This window comes from Austrofundulus limnaeus, unplaced genomic scaffold, assembly GCF_001266775.1.
Source record: "Austrofundulus limnaeus strain Quisiro unplaced genomic scaffold, Austrofundulus_limnaeus-1.0 Scaffold487, whole genome shotgun sequence".
In the NCBI taxonomy this organism is placed as follows: domain Eukaryota; kingdom Metazoa; phylum Chordata; class Actinopteri; order Cyprinodontiformes; family Rivulidae; genus Austrofundulus; species Austrofundulus limnaeus.
Window position 1 is genome coordinate 192,493 of NW_013952889.1, and position 6,706 is coordinate 199,198.

A 6,706-nucleotide genomic window follows, 5' to 3' on the forward strand; every position below is an offset into this window, starting at 1 on the left:
AGGATCCCACTCACCTCTCCCTGGCCGACCTGCTTCATCTTCATAATAAGCTAAGCTCCTGTTCTTCTGTGTTTTACTATATACACCTTCCTGGTCTCATCACCTTCGTCCTCCACCAGCGTTCCTGCCCTGCATCTGCAGGGCCATGTTGGACCAAGATCACTTTCATTTAAAATAAACATTTTAAAACTTTGTTTCCTGGAATGTTTGCATGTGGGTCAAGAAACTTTCTAAAACCATGACAGACATGAGAGGTGGCAGGTTGCGAAACACAGCAGTGCCGATTTAGCGACTTTGTCGCTATATTTACCAAGTTTCTAGAGGCTGTTTTTTAGGAAAGCAACTAGTGAAAATCTAGCGACTCTTTTTCTGGTATATTTTATGTTCAACTTGAATGGATCACACATTGTTGCACTAAAATATTAAAATCACAATTATTGCGCAATATACAATTGCACATATTGCATTAAAGTTGTAGTCAAACACTCTTTATCAACTGGTGAAAAACACTATAAATTCAAATAAAACACCTTTTTCATTCAACTATTTTTAAATTTTACATTCTTGATTATTTCAAATGCTGCCAATGTATCTGTTTTGGATGTTTTCATGTCCCGAGAGGAAAAAAAAACCTGGTATTAAATGGGTTAATTCTGATGTTTTGCAGTGAATGTTTGAGCATTGCAGGTCCAWTTTCTGAGTGATTCATCAAATCAGCAGCAGCAGTGTGTCAGTAATTAATTATTGCAGTCCAGCTCGCCAGCAGAATAATAGCACGTTAAATTAGCAGGCACAGTGGAGAACTGATGAGCTCTGTTCAGTTTTGTTTACAGCACTGGCTGCCCTTTGCGCCAATGCATCCCACTATGACTGTGTGCAGAGAAGAGGAGGCTGAGCTACTGGTTGCAGTGGGTGAAATCAGAAGAGGATTTCCTGACGACACTGCGAGAAACACCTTTAAATATTTGATTTAAAAAAAGACGGATGAGCTTGAAATAAAACAAATGTGTTTTTGCCTGCTCACCACACACAATGCAGCCTAAAGTAATAAATGATGTCACCTTGTTGGTGTTTTTTCTGCTGCTTTAGAAATGAAGACTTGCTGACAGAGAGCGTGTTTCTGCAGGAAACACACGAGCTTTGTTTATCTTGAAGCTTTTATTCCTCCTCCTGCTCATACACACTGCACATCCCTCCCCACCACGCTTCGTTTTTTTTTTTTCTGCCTCTCTGCATTTGACAGCCTCCCTCCCTTTTTCTCTCGCCTCCTCCCTCTCTGATTAGGCGTTACACCGGCAAAACACTCCCTCTAAGCGGGGAACAAACACTGGAGCAGCTCCCCCCCCCAACACATGATCCAACCTTCCTCGGATGTGCGTCTGACAGGTGGGTACGCTGGCATGTTATTATATGGACACGGTCTTTTTAATTATGTATTTTCTTTTAATTCGCCTTTTTACGCGTAATGTGAAGCAGCCGCGCTGCGCTGCGGCGGATCAGGCTCCTCACGCCCGGAGCAGGCGCTCGGTTCTCGGAGTGAATTCATGACGAGCAAGTTGTTGCGTCGTTTTACGCCTGCTGGTCCAGTCAGTTACAGAAGAGCAAACAATTTTAATTCCCCTCTCCTGTTGCTTGAACAGCTACTTTAATTCGACACAAACCTTCATTTTTGGGCGAGGTTATTTTTTTTTTATGTCCATTAAATTTACAAGCTGCAGTTTTGAAACGCTTAAGGCCCCCAGCCTGTCAGGGCAAACTGGATCTGCTCATGGGTTAGTCAGTGTATTCTCAAAACACACCCATTACTAATAATGCTGCAGCCTCACTGTGCACACACACACACACACACACACACACACTGTTCTCCATACAGTGTTTCCCAAAGTTGGGGTCGGGACCCAAAGTGGGGTCCCAAAACATCAAGGTGGGGTCCTGAAAAGATTTTCTGAATTAATTACATTTTTGTCTTAGTTGTTACAAATGAGTGAGGTTAGTATATTTAAAATGGATAAATGTAGTATAAGAAATATTGTTACTATGCCCATGTTTTGTTGACCTGATACAAATGTTTATCATCCAAAAATATTTGGGGGCACAGGTCTCTGCTACTGTTATTTTGTGGGTCAAAACCTGAAAAGTTCGGGAACCACTGCACTTTGGTTCCCAAAGTTGGGCTTGGGACCCAATTATGGGTCATGAAGCACCTTGGATAATCTCCAGAAATCAATTTAAAGGGTAATAAAATTATTGCTGATGTAATATTTTCCCTATAATTATTACAAAAACACAAAATAAGTAAAAATAAGTATTTATATTTGTGTACAAGCTGTTTAGATTGTCAAAARGTCTGTGTTTTTATGGTTATTAACGAAGTTTATGTACTCAGACAAGTAATATTTGGGGTCACAAGCTTTTGCAATGAATATTTTGTGGGTCAGAAGACAAAAAGTTTGGGAACCACTGCTCTACACCATCAACAGCTGCAAAACGTGTGTTTTATTTGCTTACACCTAAAGTTACCTACTTAAAGTTTGCCTTCAAGTGGCAGTGAGTGAGTGTGTCAGAGATGTGCATGATGTTGGTGTGACAAGCTGACACCAGTGGTAATAAAGCTCGCCGCAGAGCAGTGGTGTAGCAACAGACTTGGCTTGCAGGTTGAGGCAAATCCATGTATGCAAAAAGGCTTTTGTTTGGTCTCCTGACAGCCTGTGTGGAGTTCGGCTGGYCTATAGTTAATTCATGTTGTACATTCCTGAGTTCAGGAATTTTTCTTTTTTTTTAAATGTCAAGTATCTGTCATGAATGGTTACCACCTGCCGTCAAAAATAAATAAAAGTGCACACATTTGGGTACAATTATGAATTTATCTCATTAACCATTGAACAAATTTTAATGTAACTTGCAGAAATCGATCCTGTACTATTGGCACAGCCCATCAACCTTAAAAACACAAAAACACACTCAGTTTCAAAGATAATTAGCTACAGTTTGGTGTGGTAGTAGCTGAAACTGATCCACAATGTACGTATAGTTTGATCCCACAATATCTGCTACAATTTTTTGTCATTGACAATTTGCAGCCAACCGTGTTTGCCTGTTAGTTGAATATCTCAGGAACCAGACATGTTTTAATGATGTTTGTAGACATCGTGCCACAGTAAATGGTCATTAACCACACAAAGCTGTAGTTTTACAGATGTTGACCTAAAATTTGAAGCTGAGATTCATTTATTTACCATACTCTGAGTGTGACAGCTCACAATATGGCATGAGACCGCTCATAATGTCCTTTTCAAAGTTTGAACAAAACAGCTATATTTTCTCATCATAAGAGGATCTGTAGAGTGCGGGCATGCAAGGAGGTGGGTGATATACATTCATCAAGGAATAGGCCTTTTTGTTACCTAAATTTTTTTAATGTATTGGGAAATTGCATTTCTAATTGAATCTAATTGAAACTAGTGATTCCAAGGGAACTTTTTTGTCGCAGATTATTTTTGTAGTAATTTTGCAATTAAATGCAAATTAACAAATCATCTTTCACTGTCGCAGTTTTATGATGAAAATTGTGTTGTTCTGCCGCCCCATTGTCATCCCCTCCACATAAGAACTTACTGTGTGAATGGTCAGAAGTTTGTGGTCATGTTTTGTTTATGYTGAAAATGCTTGGACGCTGCATTTTACTTCAACTACTCACTTCCAAGAAAAAAACAAACAAACAAACTAYTTGCTTCCAGAAGCTGACTGTTGTACAGATATTTAGAAAGATTATCAAACAGCCAAAAACTCCTGAATGGAGATAAAACAGATGTTGTGCATGAAGGAATCCCAAAAAAATGTGGAGCTTTAATCGGGACAGATTTGTGGAAAAATAACGGCGAATCAGAGTTTTTAAATTTTACCTCCCCCATGTGCAGTGATGAATCCTGCAGCAGGAAGGTTTCCCAGGAGCTTGGCGCAGTGTGTCTCAGGAGCTACGAAAAGTTTGTGTGAAAACGAATGTTGAACAACAACAACGTGACTGCACATCAACTGTTCAGCTTCAGATGGTAGACCTTTACCTTTGTGAAGGCACGTTGGCTCAGTTGGTAGAGCTGTTTCCTCTCAGCAAGAAGGTTGTCAGATCAAATCCCAGCTGGAGACCTTTTTGGGTAGAGTTTGTAATTTCTCTGCGTTTTCTCCAGGTAGTCCTGTTTCCTCCCGATTTAGCTTCGACTGCCTCTCTCAAAGCTTCACTCTTCAGCTACTGAACAGGGGTCCAGTTGTTTTATCCACCGTGTTTGTGGATTTGTCGTGTCCTGGATGAATCTACACCGGCATACTACTTTATTTCCATGAAATATGATAAGATGTACCAAGCTATGTCGAGTATTTTCAGATGACTTTGATGCACCTCCCCATCACCTCCATTAGCATTACTCTGTGTGCAGATGAAAACTTTGTAACACCATGCAATTAAGAAAAACATTGGTCAAAATCCACTCCATAGCAAAGACTCCATGACTTTTCTAACCAAGTGAATAACAACGACTTACCCCGAGCATAAAAATATAACTTATATTGCGACAAGTTAAAAACATCTTTAAAAAAGATGGTTAACTAGTAACATCATAAAATTAAATAATTTACTTAAATTTTTTGTTGACTCCAAGAAAATAAAAAGCTTAAACACAACAAAAACAAAAYAAAACAACCCAAATAGCCCAGTTTTAGTGTCAATGGACAGTGCCCATTAACAAGCTTAGAAAAAAAAATTAGTTTTAATGTAGAGCAAGTCCACCACACATAACAGTGGTTTGTTTGTGTATTTGTCAGGATCCATGGAGAAAAGATCACATAAACCCAATGTAATAAAGATGGACTTCTCTAGATCAGTGTTTCCCAAAGTTGGGAAACATCAAGGTGGGGTCCTGAAAAGATTTTCAGAATTAATTACATTTTTGCCTTAGTTGTTACAAATGAGTGAGGTTAGTATATTTAAAATGGATAAATGTAGTATAAAAATATTGTTACTATGCCTGTCTTTAGTTGACCTGATACAAATGTTTATCATCCAAAAATATTTGGGGGCACAGGTCTCTGCTACTGTTATTTTGTGGGTCAAAAGCTGAAAAGTTTGGGAACCASTGCAYTTTGGTTYCCAAAGTTGGGCTTGGGACCCAATTATGGGTCATGAAGCACCTTGGATAATCTCCAGAAATCAATTTAAAGGGTAATAAAATAATTGCTGATATAATATTTTCCCTATGATTATTACAAAACCACAAAATAAGTAAAAATAAGTATTTATATTTGTGTACAAGGTGTTTAGATTATTAAAAAAAACTGTGTTTTTAGGGTTATTAATGAAACTTATGTACTCAGACCAGTAATATTTGGGGTCACAAGTTTTTGCCGTGGATAATTTGTGGGTCAGAAGACAAAAAGTTTGGGAACCACTGCTATAGATTATAATGCTCTAGTTAACTTTCATCTTTAGTGCCTAATTACAATTCTCAAATTAGTTTTTTTACATGAAACTGTAACTGGATAAATGCATTTAGTGGTAATTATGTGGTTCTAAGGCAAATCATTAAAGTCATAAATAATTTTATACAGTTCAAGTGTAGTTCTACACATTTTTAGAATTGTTTACTCACTTTTTGTCTCTCCATTGTTAAAACTTATCTACAGCTTGTGTCACAATTACATTGAAATGACCAATATGCAAATTAAATAATGTAATAGCAATGTGTATAGCATGTTGTCAGTGTGGAAGATTTCTTTGAGGACGTATTTGTTCTAAGACAGCAGATAATCTTGAATTCATATGACTGTTTATGGGTTAGTTCATTGAAAGAAAATCAGTAAATTGGTTTGGGCCATAAAACCAGAATTGGTGTATTTTTATTGACTATGTTACAGTTTACATTTCAAGTAGGGCTGCAGCTAATGATTATTTTAATAATCGATTAATCTGTTAATTATTTTTTTGATTAATTGGCCAAATCATTAAAAAACTTAATTACATAAATATAAGTATTTATAAATTAACTTGATGGGATGCAAGTTATCGATTAATAAATCTGAAGTTGATTATCGTATGGATTGACTAACAATTGATAAGCAGCCATTTTCTCTTGAATCAAGAGGGTCTTTTCATAACACAAAGTATTTTTTATACTCTGCTGAATTAAAAAACAGAAACACATCATAAATATTTTAACAATTTTGCCAGTTGTATTAAATACTAACTGAAAAAAATGTGTATTTCTCAAACATGAAACAACAGAAATTTAATAGGTTGCTGAATGAGAAAAATAGATGAAAAGAATAAAATGGGATTTTTAGATGTAAAACTATTATTAATTTATTATAATTAGAAATGATTTACATTTAACATTTATAATTGTTCTCTAATTCTTAACTTTGTGCTTCCTTCTTGTTGGTTCTGCCTGACTGAAACAGTGTTTTATGACCCAGTAAGTGGTTCTGAAGCAACGTTTGTTACATTTGCAACGTTTATTGAGCTGTGATGAAAAGAAAAATACCATCAAATATTGTGATAACGGTATGTTRGGGATGGGTACCTTTGACGTTTGAATCGATTCGGTATCCAGTACCTGGGAATCTGTACCAGTACTTAACGGTACCAATTTTCAGTACTTTGTGTTTGTTGTTTTTTTAATAATAAACTTTTATTTTTTTTTAATTTAACATATTTCTC

The 6,706-nt window shown here is 36.7% G+C and overlaps 1 protein-coding gene across 1 annotated transcript in view; it reads left to right on the forward strand.

The window, feature by feature from the left end:
- Positions 1 to 1,165: 1,165 nt before the first annotated feature.
- Positions 1,166 to 6,706, forward strand: part of LOC106530036 (band 4.1-like protein 1) — a gene marked incomplete at its 3' end in the record, with an annotated part of 169,718 nt that continues 164,177 nt past the window's right edge. The window contains 1 exon segment of the mRNA XM_014025593.1: positions 1,166 to 1,386.